Below are 18632 nucleotides of genomic sequence, written 5' to 3'. Positions count from 1 at the left end.
TTGCACCTTAGCACACCTTAGCACCCTGACAAAGCCCAATGTTGGGGTGAAACATGCAGGGATTTTTGTGTGGTGTGCTTTCATTTCACCATATTAATTAGTGTGCCAAAGTGGGATTGCTAGCTATACCCCTGAACACTCATGCCATCACCTACAACTACATATCATTTTCAGTGGCTACTGTCTTTTGAGCCATTTCTTCTTGAGCAGAATGTTATCAAAAATATTAAAAGTTAAGTTTTAATTTCCTGGAAAGGTGATGATTGTGTGAGTGTGTCTCCGTGTGTGTTATCCAAAATAAAGGTGTGTTGATTGGGTAGTAGTGTAATTATGCAGAAATTTGAATTTAGGTTGGAGTTAATGGCCTGTTTAGGGGGAGGTTCAACCTCAATTATGTGTTTGAGAACAGTTAATAGTGTTTCAAAAGTAAAATCTCCTCCTCCTAACACGCAAATGCCTAAAGATTAAGATGGGAAAGAATAAACATATCAAATAATAGTAGCTGTCAACCAAGTAGCTAGCAGCTGGTTAACTGACTTTGATTGGTTAGATTTCTACCTCTGCTTTGGTCAATGGAGAGTTGCATGTTAGGAGAAGTCTTGGCACAATATTAGTATTTTTGGTCTGAAGTAGTGACAGAAACTTCACAGCAGCTTTGGAGGAGGTATTCTGTAGGAAAACAATGATTACTTCAGATTACTTTATTTGCATTCACTGCTGCTTATCATCTCTAACATTCATCAGATATTGATGAATATTGAAGGTGAAGGGAAGCTTATGTGAGTGGCAGGCAGGCTAATGACCAGGGCTCACTCAGTGTTTACAGAATAACCTCTGATGGTTTTCATTTGTAGTTGAGTATATGTTTGTAAAGTGAAGGCTACACTTTGAAACCAGTGTTTGCTCTTGCCTAGTATATACACAAAACAGATGCACAGGCAAGGCATAAATACGGATTTTCCACTTGAAGTAGACAATCAATTGCAGAAGAAAAAATTGGGATGGTTTAGCCAAGTATGTAATAAGGTGAAAAGCACATGGGATAAATAAATTATGTTCCAGACAACTTCTTTTAATCAGTGTTCAACAAGGCCTTCTGTGATTCCTCCCCAATGAGTGTTACAGCATAAAGATGGAAGCTTTTTTTTCCAGTACTTTATAAACTGAAATTAGAGGTTTGTTTGGTGAGTTGCTGGCTTCCTGACGTGACATCATGGCCACACAATGATTTTCCTGTTCTAAGTGACGTCGCTGACTGAGAACAGGCTTTCCTCTTCAGCTCTACATTCCAGACCAGTGAGCTATGCTGCATTACACTCGTTCCACTCTGAATGCAGCTATTAGATCTGATTCCGTAACACTCTAAAAGATCCCTTCAGGGCTTGAACAATCTTCATACCTTCACAGAAAGGCTTCTTTTACTAACATATTGCCAAAAAACATCACTAAGTATTACTGGTACCTCTTCAATACATCACCTGTGTTTGCAAGGAAAACAGTTCTAAGCAGAGAACCAACAATCTCCTGGACTTGGAATAAATACAAACTTTGATAAAATAACTTCAATAAAGTAATAGTATGAAAACTAGCCCAGAGACAAGTCAGATGTCGAGGCTTGCATGTTATTTCAATGCACTTAGGCTCCCAGCAATGGATTACAGCTAACATTCCACCACACCTGTGGCTATCGGATGCCATAAATCTGGAGGTTTGGACCATAATTCAGTTTAACCACCACAAATGCCATTGCTAGAAGCCATTCGCTGCTTCAGTGGACATATCCCATCATGGAAATTTTTTAACATGATGGATTGATGTTATTACAGACTTTCAGTTACAGCTTATGGCAATGTCATGTGTTACAAGAAGCTGGGTTACAGACTGTAATGCTCTCAATCTAGCCCTCATCCAGCTAGAAATCCTTTTCTCCACAGATCTCCCAAAAACTATTTACTGTACTTCAACTTCCAGCCCAGACTGACTAGGTGGAAAATTATTATCTGTTCGCTTAACTATCATCTACTCATCTGTCTTTTATCTAACTTTCATTGTGCTTAGTTACCCATGTCACTCAGAAATACACTTTTCATCGCATATACCAAACCTGTTATGATGGGTCACCACGACTACTGCAGCTTTTCCGTCCTGGTCAATCAGTAGCTTAGCTGTTAATGAGGTGGCAATCATAAGGCTAATCATAAGTGCTGAAACTGTCACCATGGCAGACTCCAAAATGGCAACTGGATGGGTGGGGTACCTTTTTGGAGAACTGTAGACTCAGCAGAAGCCCTCATACAATGCTGTTTAGCTGAACTGCAGGTGAATCAAACATGAATGTGTTGAGACAACAATGCTGGCAGGCTCAGATCCTTCTGCCCTGCTCTCTGTACACACTGCCAGGGAAGGTGGGGGCTGTGTGTACATCATGTGGAGGGATTGGGTGAGGCAACACAATTTTATTTACTGGTAAGATAGTAGCTCTTATGTAAGCAAACAAAACAGTAAAAAAACAAAAATGTAGGAAAGAAGTCAAGGCAAAAACATTTTGTAGTAAGCATGCCTGTTTTTGATGTTTAGGGCAGGTTCACACTACCAGCACTCTTTTAAGCATTTTGCTAATAAAATGCTATGTGTGCCCTCACTTGACACAAATGTGATTGTTTAAAGAGGAGATGTCAGCCATACTATCTAAAACTCCCCCACATATATAAGTAGATAAATACTTACATACGCTACTTACATAGCATATGTATTGCACTGTCCACATTTTGATTTTAGTGATTTTTCTGCAGTAAAAAAAAGAGAAAATTGCTTCTTAGCATTTCCCATTTAACTGTGGCTATTTTGAAGCCAATCCTGATGTAATCTCCTCCCTTACTATCCTCTGCCTGAATGTATATGCATTGGCAGCCTTTCACTATAGAAAGTGCATTGTCTCAGCATGAGAAAAATTGGCCAATCAGAGCGGAACAGAGGTGGGGGAGGGGAAAACCGGAGGGAAAGAGGCTTCAGCCAATCAGGCTGCATTAGTTAAGTCTGAGGGGACAGTAGAGAAAAAAAGGACAACCCAGCATGCCCTGCAACTTCCTTTGTGTGTACCACATTTTGGGTGTACCAAATAAGAGTCAGGTAAACTGGGGAATGATCATTTATCAACAAGAAAAGTAATAGTGATTTTAACTTTTGGATTGCCTGGCTAGCATCCTAATTACTTGTTTACCAGATAAAAAGAAATAATTGATTTTTTATTTTATGCCAGACAGTTACACTTTGAAAATCACCCATAGCATTACATTATTAAGAGCTTTTCAAATTACTAGCGCTTAAAAAGTGCTTGTAGTGTGCAGGGCCGAATTTGTACTCTTTAGTACCCAAGGCCAATGTCACAAACCGCCTCTCTTCAGTATAGCTAGCGAGATTACCTCTATCCAGTTCCCTCCAGTATAGGTAGCCAGATGAACCCTCCCCCCTTCCCTCTAGTATAGGTAGCTTGATGACCCCCCTCCAATATAGGTAGCCAGATGACCCCTCCCCCTTTCCCTCTAGTATAAGTAGCCTGATGACCCCTTCCCCTCCTGTATAGGTAGCATGATGACTCCCTTAATCTCTCCCTTTCCCATTCCCCTCCTTTCAGTAGAGCTCGCCTCCACACCGCTGCAGCCATCAGTGTCACTCACTTCTCTGCTCGTCTCCAGTGCAGAAGTTTCCTCTTCCCCTCTGTCTCCAATGCTGCCCAAGTCCAAAGTCGCCTGTCACAATGCCAACGTGCACAGAGAGCAAGGTGGCCGCTGCATACGTGACTGGCTAGCCTGATCTCCCTGCATTGCAGCATTTGTAAGCTTGCAAATGCTGTATCAGTTTACCCTGCTGCTTTAGTGCCCTTGCTCCTGTGTTGCTCTAGGCCATGGACTAATCCGGCCCTGGTAGTGTGAACAAGACCTTTGGCTCTATTTTATTTCCCAGAGTAGATGGCAATGGACCTACAGATTGGACCTATATTCCAATCTGGTAATATACCAGATGGTCTGTACCATGTCTGAGTTAGTTCATTTCGTTGCTGCATTGTACAAACCTGATCTGCACATTTTTTTTAGAAAGCAGCTGGGTGTTGTTATTTGCCTCATAGAAGGGAACAAATCTGTTCCCGAATGCAGCAATCACTATAATGGACCTCCACAATGGTATGTGTGTGGGTAAGCTGCCACTTTAGCAAGGGCAACCTGACCCATAATCCATTTCATATAAAGTGTCAATGTGAAGAATAGTGTTACACAATGCTTTGCAAATGTTATTATTAGCTAAAATATATTACAACACAGTTTGTGGGAAGCATGTTATTAGCTCACAACTCTGGACATGCTTGGAATCTTATTTTGGTTTAGGAATAATGAGTCTTAGTGTCATTAAATAATTATGAAGGGTGTTCAGGGAATGTTTTAATTTTGCCCTCCAGATACTGTTTATTGAAAAAACTTGGCATGCCTCGTTAATGTCTGTTTTAGATATACTAGATATAACGGCTTTCAGAAAGAAACATATTTTTCAAATTAGGTAGGTGTTTACGACAGCTAATTTTTTTTTTTAAATCCCAGATTCACCTAAAACTAATTTTTCAGATTTAGATGGAGTGGACAAGATTCCTGATTGCTGCCAGTTTACTATCACTGTCTGTGTGAATTTCCTCTTGTTTCCTGTCGTTTGTGACCCATAAGAAGGATATGCAGGAAGTAATGTTTCTCCAGCAGAAACACTCACTGCAATAAAAAAAAAACCTGACGGATGTCCTAACCTTTCTACAGTTATTTTATTGCTTTTTATATCAGGCAAGAATAAAGACACACTAAACCTTCCTTGCTCTATGTAAACTGTAAATACAATTACAAAGTGGAGTCAGGTCTCATGGTAGGTGTAACTGAACGCTGCATACATACAAAGTATACAGTAGCTAAAACAGGACCCACTTGATTAAAGCACAAAACTTTGTTCCAACAAAATGTTGACTTACATGGACAGCTGGGCACAAAACACATACAGTAAACGTGTTAAAGGGAACCTAAACTGGGAAGGATATGGATTTTTCCTTTAAAATAATACCAGTTGCCTGCCTGTCCTGATTCTGTGTCTCTAAAGGCTCATACACACATCAGACTATAGTCTTTGGAAAGTGAAAGATCACAGACCAATCTCACCACCCTTCATGTAGTATGAGAGCCATACTCTACACAGTCTTTTTTATGGAGCTGAACTCCACATCAGAAAAAAATCCTTGCAAGTTGCTGCACACACAGATGCTGTACAGACACAAAACATCAGTATCTGCAAAAGATCTGTTCCTGCCAAAAATCCATTCCTGCAAATCGCAATGATAGTCTATGAGATCTGCAGATCATCATACACACATGATTTAACTGACATTCATCTGCAGATCAAGCAATCATCTGCAGATCTGAAAATCCATCCTGGTGGATCTGATCTGCAGATGAATGTCAGTTAAATCATGTGTGTATGATGATCTGCAGATCTCATAGACTATCATTGCAATTTGCAGGAATGGATTTTTGGCAGGAACAGATCTTTTGCAGATACTGATCTTTTGTGTCTGTACAGCATCTGTGTGTGCAGCATCTTGCAAAGATTTTTTTTCTGATGTGGAGTTCAGCTCCATAGAAAAGACTGTGTAGAGTATGGCTCTCATACTACATGAAGGGTGGTAAGATTGGTCTGTGATCTTTCATTTTCAAAAGACTATGGTCTGATGTGTGTATGTGGCCTAATGCTTTCAGCCACAGCCCCTCAACAAGCATGCAGATCAGGTGCTCTGACTGAATTCATACTGAATTAGCTGCATGCTTGTTTCAGGTGTGTGATTCAGCCACTACTGCAGCCAAAGTGATCAGCAGGACTTCCAAGCAACTGGTATTATTTAAAAGGAAAGACCTACATCCCTCTCAGTTAAGGTTCTTTTTAAGTGCACAGTAGTAAAATCAGTATATCAGGAGTAATTCAGTATTTGAAAAATTCCAGCACTTCTCCTACAACTGTAGGTTGATGCATGGCCATAAAATTCTCAAGACCTGCAACTTATGTTAGAGGAAGTCAAAATGAAACTGCCACATATGTGGATCTGATATGCAGATGTCAACACTGAGAGCACAGGTGTGGGCAAGGAATTAGGAGCTAATCTCCTGATCCTGATCCACTCCTCCAATGAACTTTGCCTGACTAACCGCCCCACGCATTACCCAGTCCCATGCAGGGCCGGGCCGAGGCATAGGCTGAAGAGGCTCCAGCCTCAGGGCGCAGTGTAGGAGGGGGCGCAGAATTCATTCAGCTGTCATTCCTAATTGTGTTTGAAGCAGAAAGAAATAAGAAAAGGGGATACATGGCAGTGACTGCAAGCCAGATAACTAGATATTAAGGTGTTGGGGAGGTTGTGGGCCCTGTGGCGCCTCTTAGTCTAACAGCAATCAGTGTTTGATGGCTCGGGTGGCAGGGATGGAGGGGCGCACTTTGGTGTTTCAGCCTTGGGCGCTGGATGACCTTGTCCCGGCTCTGGTCCCATGCATGCCTCCAGGACTTCTCAAGAGCTGCTCCAACACTATGGAACTCCCTACTTCCCCCATTAAGGTTGCCCCCTCCTTCAACATCTTCAAGAAGGCCTTGAAAATGCACATTTTCACTCTGGCCTATGCCCCCTCATTGGTGCTCTAAACCTAAGCTCTAAGCTGAATTCTGGTCCCCTACCTTTCGTGTCCCTACCTCTCCCTCTAGTTTGTAAGCCTTCGGCTGGGTTCTCCTTGTGTCTCCTACCTGTTCATGTACTTTCATCACTGTACACCCATCTTATGGATCTGAGGGAACTCTTGAGCTTGACTTGCCTAATCTACATGCTCCCATCCAGTGACTGACTAAGCATTACCTGGTACCGATACTGTGCTGCGTGATCTGGTTTGCATGTATTCCTGTATTGTCTTATTGCTGTATGTTGCCCCTAAATATTGTCTGTAACCTTAACTAATGTCCAGCGCTGCGTAATATGTTGTCGCTTTATAAATACAATAAATAAACAAATAATCTTCAGTTGGTTGGCGGTGCTGTTGCTCATTGCAGTACCCCTAAAGAGGCTAGTGGGATATGAAGGCATGCAAAAAGAACTACAAACAAATGAGATGAGGAATGGCATCAAAAGTGAAAACCATTGCTGCAAACACATAGGGCTTTAATCACAAAACGCATCTTGGTAATTAGCCGTCTACCTCATGAATTATCACTCATATGCTTATTTCATAATTTATTCCTCATCAAAATAGGAAGGGTGAGATAATTCATAAAGATAAGTTTGGTTAAATTAACTGCATAGGTCTTTCATTTATCACATGGTGTATTTTCCAGAAATTATTACGGAGCACATGCAGTGCTATATTACCCGTAAAATATGAATAGTGAATGGATTATTCCCTTTTGCACTAAAACATGACAGAATTTAGTGACTGGGGACAATTAGTAATTTATAAAATAGCTATGCTAATGAAGTAATTAGCCTTTACCTTTATTAAAAAAGTGGGGCATAGCAATGCAAGCTATACTGTTTTTTTTACCTGCTAGCAACTAGTACAAAGATGTAGAAGTACGGTACTTAACAGAGAAGTCCATCAGAGCTTGTGACTTTTTATTGCTAAGCATATAGATGAGGTGGATATGCCCTGGGCACCTTTTTATGAGTGTCAGTGTTCAACAAGATGAGTTCGATCTGTTTACAGAGAGCATAGCTGCAGAGCATGTCATGACTGGATATGCTAAGACTGACAAATAAGATTAAATGATAAATGGGAAAGCCTTTAGATGTGTGTGGGCCTAAAGTCAGAAGCTGTAAACATGTCTTGCCAACTGTGTATCAGCTTAGGTAAGCAGCATGTTCCTTTTAAAGACATTTGCTTAAAGGAGTTGTAAATTATTTTTACGTACAAAAAAGCAAGGTCATGGACAGCGACGCAGAAGTAGTTCATATAATTTTATTTCTTAAGTGATATATCTCCAATATATTATGCAGCACTTTAAAGATCGCAATAAGGACCTTTTCACACCAGCCACGTTTGCGATTGCATTTTTGGATCACAGCGATTTGCCGATCGCAAAAGCATAGCGATAACATGGCACTTGTGATACCCTTTTTCCACTGGTGTGATTGATTGGATGGATTCTTCGCCAATCCTTCCTTTTTTCCTGTGTTTGATAATTCGTTTTTAACTCCCATTGCAATCCCATCGTGAATCGCAGCGGCAAACATGCTTAGGGTAAATGTGAAAATCATGATTGCATCACAGCCTGTTTGTGATGCTGACAGCAATTTTTGGTGTAAAAGGACCCTCAACCAAGTCAGAATCTGCCACATGTGGCTTACAGCCCAATGTTAATATGCAGCAGGAGTACTTTTGTTTACAAATCAACATACTAAAATGTATTTGGGTTGTAGGAGAAGCCTCTATTACCTGGAAAATGAATCGTAGTGCTTCACTGTGGTTCTATGGTCACCATCCCCTGGTCAATGGGGTTATTTGGTTTGGATGCCAGCATTAAGCCATACTATAGCGTAGTCAGCGACGGCATTAATGAGCTTAATGGGCTTTATCAATAAGTGTGTTTGCCAATAGACATCATGCTTGATTTGGGCACCGGCGTTCGGTAATAACACTGTTCATAGGGAACACACCAGATTTTGTCTCCCACTGTTTAGATTAATTGCCGTGGTGAAGATGACAACAACTGGTGACTACTGCATAAGGATTAGAGTCCTGTAGGATGGTTATGGTTAGGAGGTAGAATAAGAGGACATAAGGATAACTGGTTAGGGTTGAAAGGTTTGGGTTAGGTATCAGCCACTGCAATGTCTTGGTAGCTAAATGAGGGAAGGCAAAAACCCAACTCTTTGTACTGTGCAGCTACTTAGCAATAGTCAAACAATTTTGTGCATGAACAACTTGCTGTCACAAGAATGTGTAAGCATCAAATAAATCAAAATGTTATGCTTCTGATTCCTTCCTATGATGTCAGTTCACTGTTAATCATTTTTAGAACCATTGCACATACAGCTGCAGTCTCCTCTGTATCCTTCCTCATGCTTGAGAGAACACTCCATCTCCCACAGCTCATGCAGTAACTGCTGGTTGGGAGGGTCGGTTGCTATTCATACTGCAGCCACGCCTCCCTAGTGAGTGACAAACTATCCACTGGTGGTCAGTCAGTAGGGAGACATTACTGTGACGGGCGATTGCAATTGGTCCCACCCTCATGTGAGGCGGATTCCTTTGCCACAGTACTATTTGACAAGGCAGCGAGCTCATTAGACTTCCTGCAGAATAGCTGCACATTGACAGCAGACCTGTAGCCATGTTAGGCTTTGTTCACGTAAGTAGGTGCTTCTATGCTTATTTGTGCATGACATTTAGCGGGTGCCTGAAACTGGCAGTGGTACAGAGTACACTCTGTATTTTAAACTATAAAACAGAGCAGAGCTAATGACCATTTGAACTGTCCCTGCAGTAAATCCTTATCTCAACTTGTCTCTCACTGTTTCTTTGATGTATAAGTGCTTCAGAAAAAAAGACTGTCTTCGACCCAAGTTTGGTCGAAGAGCTCAGAGAAGCTCTTTTGCATAGATAACAACAGAAGTTTCTTAACTCTTCCTGTACTGGAAACAATATTAGACATTTTTTCTTTGCTGCTTATATTCTATTTCTTAGCTGTACTACACACAGTTTATTTGTGCTTTAGGTTTTCTTGAAATGCGGTGGATTTGAACCGTGCAATAACTGTGTTGTTGCTCACCACTTGACAACTGCAGTCCCAAATCAAACGCAAATACCTAAACTTTGTTGCATGTGCAGTAAATGAGTGTAATTTTCTCATCAATACATTATCGCAGTATTACATTATAAAGCAGCTGTCACTTTCACTAGCAATTGCTTTGTTTAATCTCAGTCAAAGCAGTGTTATGTGTTTGCTGTCTGTGATGCAATGTACTTTATCTACGTGATGATGAGTTTGCACTGCAGATGCCCTCCGGGTAAAAAGATGGTAAACATCCAGACATAGTCACGCAGCCCACTTCTAAGGTGCTTAGCAGCATTCCACACAGTAATTATGAGAAGGTGGCAATAAAATGAATATATTAAAATGAGAGGATCATAGCTGAAAAACCACAAGACTTTTCCAGCAAATGTTTGGTTTACAAGGAACAGACTGGTTCTCTTTATATTTTAATTCCTGCAAAAGTCTAACACAGAAAATCAAAGGCATGATCACCAGCCAACAGCAAAAACAACCACCCATATTGGCACAGAGTGAAGGAACTACATAAAGGTCATACTGTGTATACTTCAAAACTAAGTAGCTATAAACACAGCATCAGAGGAAAAAAATAGGGAGAAATGCCAAAATATGGTTCACCTGCACCAAAGGTGATGTTTGCAATATAAATCTTCAATGTGTATTTACCCATCATCAAGCAATATTTGTGCATACTTTAAAAAAAGGAAATATAAAAAATAAATAAATCCAATTCTAGGCACAGAACCAAAAACAAATCTAACTCCACCCACTACTGTCCATTTATTTTTTGTTGTTGTTGTTGGTTTATAAAAAAATGGATGAAATAGCATACAGTAGTGATCAATGACCATGATCCACACAAATACAACATTGACATATTCCATGAAACCAACTCAGTGCGTACAATCCACAGGTTTTCAGCAGCATATGTTATATAGTAAATCTCAATGTATTAGTATTAAATATTAATATATCCATATGCTACTTCACAAAAAAAAAAAAAAAAGGAAATGGCAAATATAGTGCATTTTAAAGAAGTTTAAATGGTGAGAAGTCATGCAAACATTGATCATATTAGCATACCACTGCTCCATTTCTTTACATGCCTGTATAAGAGAAGGTTCAGTTTAGTTATGTATTAACCAGGAAACAGCAAAACAACGTGCACCTTCCGTCTCAATAGTTTACTTGAAGAGTGTTTATCAAAATTCGTATACAGACATCCAATGATGACAATGATCAATCACAATGGCGTGTGTGTGAAGCCAAGCATAGCTTACGTGTCCTTGGCAAAAGCAGGCTGTGCAGTGTGGAGGTGGGCTTCAGGCACTAGGTGGTGAGGCGACAGCTGTTTCGCGTCTGTGCGACACTTGTTCACGCTGTGTACCACTAAAGTGAGGAGACGCGGCATCCGGTCTATGAACGGGGCGAAGCTCCGCCCCTTCCGGTGACGTCATCTCCTATTGGAGCATAGGCTAGTTGCCCTGGAGACGTGAGCCGCCCTCATGCGTCTCCCTGAGCCAGAATCTGTGGTCCAGTAACCTTTCCCCTTCGGGATTTTCCTCAACGGTGCTGGTGGACCCCAATTGAAGATTTTATTTCTGTCAAAATCCTCTTTATCACAATATAATTTTCTAAACTTTCTTGCTTTAATTTCGTCTTGGATTTTCAGAATCTTAGTTTCAATTTGTACTGGTACTTTGTACTGGTTGAACTCGATGGACATATGTCTTTTTTCAACCAAAATAACTATGTAACTATGTAACTAAATTTAAGTAGCAATTAAGTTGTATCTGTCCTCCGTTACTGAGGCCTTATAGTTGTATTTAGTGTCCTGTAACTCATTAGACACTTTGTTATATTCTTTAATGGTGTGAGCCAAGACTATGTCCTGCAATCTCTTGACATAGTCTAAATGTGCTGTCATCCAGTCATCTACGAAGATGGGATCTTCCCTGTATTCAGAGGGATCCTTATAGGATCTAAAGCCTCTAGCCACTATGCCATCTTCCTTATATCTTTTAAGAGTCGCCACTGTTCAAAAGAGCATTTCGCCAAAAATAGTAACTGGTATGGTCATTTAGATTATTGGCCCAGTGCAGGTGTCCTGCTGTCAGCTATCTTGTATGCGGAATTTGTTTCGCGTTGGTATCCTCTGGGCGGATGGTTTCTTTCCGCCCTTCGAGACGCATAATATAGCGCCTTATGCTGAAATGTTTCCGCATTGGTACCCGTCCATTGAGACGCATGAGGGCGGCTCCCGTCTCCAGGGCAACTAGCCTATGCTCCAATAGGAGATGATGTCACCAGAAGGGGCGGAGCTTCGTCCCGTTCATTGACCGGATGCCGCGTCTCCTCACTTTAGTGGTACACAGCGTGACCAAGCGTCGCACAGACGCGAAACGGCCGTCACCTCACCACCTAGTGCCTGAAGCCCACCTCCACACCGCACAGCCTGCTTTTGCCAAGGACACGTAAGCTATGCTTGGCTTCACACCCACGCCATTGTGATTGATCATTGTCATCATTGGATGTCTGTATACAAAATTTGATAAACACTCCTCAAGTAAACTATTGAGACGGAAGGTGCACGTTGTTCTGCTGTTTCCTGGTTGATTTACATTATTTGTTTTCTGCATATGTGTACACGGAGCACACGCCTCAGTGTTCATCATATATACGGACTGTGAGGTTTGCAGGAGAGCGGTAGTATATTATTACCTGTGTCCATCCTTGTTTCACTACTCATTCCAAGTGGGAAGTGCCACACTATTGCCTCTGTTTCTGCTGTGAAGTTTGTACTTATGTATTAAGCAGCATTATGTTGCAGTGCCATAAGGTGCTATGACCTGTTGTATACAGTCAAATTGAAGTTTACTCTGAGTGTATGACAACACTAATATTTTACCTTCTTACCGTAAGTAGAGATGGCCCGAACGATTTGCCGGCAAGCAGTATTCGGCGAAGATTGGTTATTCGCGCTCGCCACGGCGAGTACATGGCACTATTTGACCAACCCCCCCCATACATCATCATTGACCCCGTGCATCACAGTCAGCAGGCACATGGCAGCCAATCAGCCTGCACTCCGTCTCCCTCACAGACCCACCCGCCTCCTGTAAAAACACTGCAGCGCTCGCCATGTTCCAGTCTGTCTTCGGCTGGATTAGAGAGAGGAAGGGACAGAGCTTGCTGGAGATAGGGAAAGCGTTAGCTAGGCTTGTTTATTTTGATCCTTGCTGGCTGATTGCTGTTGAATCACCACAAAGGGCTACTTCATCCTTCTGCTGGTTTTTTTTTTGCGTGTGTGTGCGACACTCCACAGCCCACAGGCACCCACCATTGTGCCCAGTGCCCACTACAAGCACAATAGAGCTCCAGGGCCTCTGTTATTATCACTAAATTGTGTTTATTGCAGAATTTTCTCAGTGTCTGCCTGATAGGGCACAGAAGGAGCACACTGGCACTGACCCACACCTGTGTCCACTTATAGTGATAGCTATTTGTGCGCCACATAAAAGCATAAGCACAGTCTTTCCACTACTGCTCCAGGGCCTCTGTTATTATCACTAAATTGTGTCTGAACTGTTGCAGCATATTCCCAGTGTCTGTCTGTCTGCACAGACAGAGCCCACTGGCACTGACCCACATCTGTGCACACTTCTAGTGATATTATTTAATTGTGTGCCACACATTTGGTCTGTCAGTGTGAAGCGGGCATAACCCTTACATTACCACCCTGGGCATTTAAAAGCAGCCCTTTATTCCTCAAATGTAGGAATGTATTGTGATTTCTGCCCTTTAGAGATTAAAACCTGACTCTGCGTCAACTCCATAATTTTCGGTGGACGTTTGGCATGGATCCCCTTCCCCCCCCCCCCCGGCATGCTCCTATCCAGGTGTTAGACCCTCTAAAACAAGTTTTCCATCACTTTTGTGGCCAGAAACAATCTTTGTAGGTTTCTAAATTTGCCTGCCCATTGAAGTCTAAGTAGATTCGCCAATTCACGAACATTTGCGGAAGTTCGCAAAGTTTTGACATCTCTAACCGTATGTTGTTGAAAATGAAGACTCAAGTACAAGTAATGAGAGAAGACAACGATATGCATGTACCCACTCCCATTCACAACAGGTATAACCAGGTGAGGTCCATCTCAATGATAAGCATAGCCCATAACAACTACAGCCATGTCCAACCCCTTCTAACATGTGTAGTCATGCTCTCTCTTATCACAACCAGAGCCATATCTAGTTCCTTATAACAAGTATAGCCTTGCCCTCCATACAATTCCAATCATGTTCAACGTCTTACAAGTATAGCCATATTCCCCATAACAAATGATTCAGCCATGTCCAAACTGCTATAGCAAGTATAGCTACGCCCAACATAACAACTACACCTATGTTAAACTTCAGCCCCATATAACAAGTATAGTCATGCTACCACATACACCATTTAAATGCTTGGGCACTTAATCCGGTTGCACTGGTGGGTGTGGTTATGCTCCCGCCTCCACAATCCTATTGGAACATTATTTAATAGTAGTACAACTGCCCACAGGTTTACGTTCATTTTTGATAAAAATGAGTGGGTATGTGAACACTGTGGAGCTCTTCTGTGGTTTCTTCTTGCAACACTCAAACAAAATGGCCTTGCCATGGTATAAACACTATTGTACATAATCAGACCACTTATCAAAAGGACAGACTAGCTTATCACTCTGATCCAATCTGCTACAAATTGATGCCCCAACATGCCACTCTGATAATTCAATAGATTTTTGACTGACAATCAATTGATTTGATCCATTGCACCAGATGGAAGCTATCAATCAGCGGTGGGTTGAGCGCTGTGGCAGATCGACTGCCCATAGCACTGCACTGTTTCGTGCAGCCTTACACTTTGATAGATTTCATGCTGAGATCTATTAAAATTATACTTAGTGTGTGGAAGGATTTGATCCCTCTCTGATCAGATTTCAGGGATCAATCTTTTGGCCTCATCTGTTGCCCATCTATATGTTCGTTTTCTAAGGAAAAGTAAGATTAGCATATCAGATAGCTCTCAGAGCTTTGGTGATTCAAAATAATTGAATAAAGTATGCATATAAGAACCTCTAGGTGTCTTTGCTAAAAATACATTCACTAAATAGAAGTGTCATAGTAATGGCAGGTGTTTATGTAAATGGCTTGCTTAAGTGAATGCGCCAAACATCTGTGTTTATGGATCTTTCCTTTGCAATGCCTTCAGTTCTAGGGAATTACTGAAATATATTGCCTGTGCTCTCTCTATAGCTCTAACCTGCTCCAAGCTATTAGTTCTGTTTAATTCTACTGCTAACATGGATGGCTGCCAGTAATTTACTTACTCTTCTCAGTTCTTCCATCCTGTTAGGATGGCTAGTCTACTCTGTATATGAACCGAATGACATTTTATGGTTTCCATTAAATATTTGTCTAGTTCCGGAAGCTCTCTTTAGTGTCAGTGTTTTCTGTTCCTGTGTTTGGCTTTCTCAGCTATATTTGTATCCCACATGTTCTGCCCCAGATTTTCTGCCTTCATTTGTGCTCTGGTTTTTCACTTTGGAACATTTCATAAATGAATGTCTCAGTATTTCAGATTCCTTGGGCAAATGCAGTTGAGCTAATGTCAATATCAACAGAATGTGGTGCCTTTTATATGCACGCCTTTTACTTCCAGAAAAAATATAAATATTTTTTTCCTGTAAACACTGTATGTAGCATATCTGGTTTTCTGCAGTTCCCTCTGATGTTTTATAAATGCCAACCCTGACAGCAAAGAGTCAAACCGAATGTGCTGAAAAATAAAACGGGCAACAAAAACAGAAAGAAGCAGAAAAACACCTTCAAAACGAACAGCGAAAGTGTGCCAAGCCCAGTCGGGACTGACGTGACCCATCCTCCGAGGCTTGAAAGGCCCATTGATAAGCCAAAAAAGGGTGGATAGTACAGGAATCCTTTCATGCCATAAGCTAGTACAGAAAAGCAGAATTAATTAGTGTCACTCCGCATTCAGCACATTATCCTAACAAGGCAAGGTATGAAACTAATGATCTTTCTGTACTGCCTACTGCTCAACACTGGGAAAATAAAAAAGATACAATTTTAACTGTTTTGTCTCCAAAGCTTAATACTTTCTTATTTTGAGTTGTCTATTTTTAAAGTGTACCTGAAACGAGAAGAGTTTCAGGTAAAAAACTTACTTACCGGGCTTCCATAAGCCCCTTTAAGGTCGTTCGTCCCTCGCCATCTCCCTGGGTGGCTCCGGTCCCCCGTAATTCAGCCTGAAAGCCTGGCCGAGTTGCATTTTGTCGTGCATGCATGGCCAGACCAAGAGCGCTCTCCCGTCTGCTGTCCATACCTCCATTTGGGAGGGAGATGTCACCTCACTTCCTGTTTTCTACAGACTTTATCTAACTTCCTGTTCTCAATGAGCCTGTCTCCGTGATTGAGACAGGCAGTGAGGAAATGCACAGGAAAAAATTCCCACAATGCTCTAGGCATAAATTTAAACAGAAGCTTGCAATCAGGATGATACAATTTTTGGCTAACTTAAAAGAAAAAGAGAAAGTTTTCTAATAATATGTTTTCTTGAGACTCTTTTCCTGTAGACTGACAAGATGTTAGAACACACAGCTTATATGAATTTAAACATGAGAAGGTGGTACATTGATTTTTTTTTTGCAAATATAGATAAGTATCATTAAGATGCACTAATTACAACTGTCCAAAACTAGAAAGTAAATTGTTGAGTGGAGTTCCGCTTTAAGCCATCCAGATTCCGCTATCCTTTGAAAATCTAGTCATTAAAATGTTTTAGTAAAATAAACGTATCACTTCCATGTAGTAATAGAAGATACAGACATACATGACCTCATGTATTACAACTGTGGGAGGCTTAAACGAAGAAACCAGATTCCCCCTTTTTATTAGTCATAACTCTAGAAGAATTTGTGAAACCAGCTTTGTTGTCAACCCTCCTGGCGGTATAAAAAAATACGCCAGGAGGCAGCGCGGCAGTTTTTTTTTAATTTTTTTTTTCTATATCATGTAGCGAGCCCAGGGCTCGCTACATGATAGCCGCTGCTCAGCGGCATCCCCCCGCCCTCTTCGATCGCCTTCGGCGATCTCCGATCAGGAAATCCCGTTCAAAGAACGGGATTTCCTGGAGGGCTTCCCCCGTCGCCATGGCGACGGGGCGGAATGACGTCACCGACGTCACTGACGTCGGGTCGTCATTGGGAGTCCCGGGCCACCCCTCGGCGCTGCCTGGCACTGATTGGCCAGGCAGCGCACGGGGTCTGGGGGGGGGGGGCGCGCCGCACCGTATAGCGGCGATCGGGCGCGCGGCGGCGGCGATCAGGGTGCTGGCGCAGCTAGCAAAGTGCTAGCTGCGTCCAGCAAAAAAAAAATTAAACAAATCGGCCCAGCAGGGCCTGAGCGGCACCCTCCGGCGGCTTACCGCCAAGAAGGTTATAGCATGGATTGCTGAGTCACAAAGTCCCCCAGTGACTCCTAAATCTTTGTATGTAAATTATGAAAAGCAAATATGAAATACTGTAGAATCTGCTGGGATCTTGAAAGTGATTTATTTTGACATGTCTGGTGTTTTTGAAATCCTAATTACTACAGTAAATTTGAATAGTATACTGACTGTATGTTTCTTTTCAACAGGGTGTTGCCAGTGGTGGTGTAGCAATAGGTTAAGCAGAGGTTGCGACTGCACTGGGGCCCTTTGACCAGAGGGGCCCACTAGGGACCATCCTTCATCTATCTTATTAGCTTGTCATTGGCACTATGCTGGTAATGAGCACCTCTATATGTGCATTGCTTAGTGGTAATCCTTAGCAAACAGTTTCCTTACTCTAAATACACCTCTATGACACTGCAGCTGTCCTTGATAGGTTTTGTGGCTCCATCTCAATAGAGTACTCGGGGCCCCATGTAAAACTTGCACTGGGCCCCAAGCTCCTTAGTTACACCACTGGGTTTTACACAACAATAAAAACAATGTTGAGTAGAAAAAAATATTAAAAACATCATATAAAATGCTAAGAACTCCAAATACTATAGCCAAGATCAGTTACGTTTTAGAGAATTTTTTTCCATCATGTGTATGTAAGTAGAGCTAATTTTGAAAAACCAGACATAACAAAGATTAAACACATAAGCTAGTAAGAAAACAGACTTTTGTGCTAGACCCTGGAAATTTAAGATAGGAAGCTGGCTTGTGCTTCCATCGAGAAGTGTCTCCACCACATTTGGAGTCATTATTACTAGGCTTCCAAAAGTCACTAACCAGCCAAAAATAATCAAAAACAAAGAAAGGAATCCCAGAGCACCCCCAGCTACTGCCTTAACCACAATGTTGACATTACGTAGTAAGCTGAATCCAAAGCCACATCCAAATAAGAGGATTGTTAAATTAAATGACATCACTCAGTCAGATGTTTAAGTAATCAAAATGAGAAAACTGAGGTTAAAACTAAGACAGCTAGTCTGAACTTACCACTCCAATCTATTATGGTAGTACCTCTTGCACACAGGAAAGGTGTAATCTGAAACAGTGGAAACAGTGGAAATTTTTCTGTAGACATCTACACTAATATACAGACATTGGATGCAGTAATTTGCTTACTGCTTTAATCTGCCTTTATATCAGTTCATGTAGTTTTTGTACATCTGCACAATGGAAGGCTTGCTCTATAAGATGACCTGTGGCATAGGACAGCACTGTCAGGATACCAATGTGAGCTTTATTATAAGATAAAGAAACAAGCTTT

General features: G+C 41.6%; 1 protein-coding gene across 1 annotated transcript in view; it reads right to left on the bottom strand.

Moving 5' to 3' along the window:
* Nucleotides 1-18632, bottom strand: part of P3H2 (prolyl 3-hydroxylase 2) — a 216715-nt gene that overhangs the window by 84340 nt on the left and 113743 nt on the right. The window lies entirely within an intron of this gene.

Source organism: Hyperolius riggenbachi, chromosome 4, assembly GCF_040937935.1.
Source record: "Hyperolius riggenbachi isolate aHypRig1 chromosome 4, aHypRig1.pri, whole genome shotgun sequence".
Lineage (NCBI taxonomy): Eukaryota > Metazoa > Chordata > Amphibia > Anura > Hyperoliidae > Hyperolius > Hyperolius riggenbachi.
Note: the sequence above shows the minus strand (reverse complement) of the source record. Positions and strands in the feature narration are given on the sequence as shown.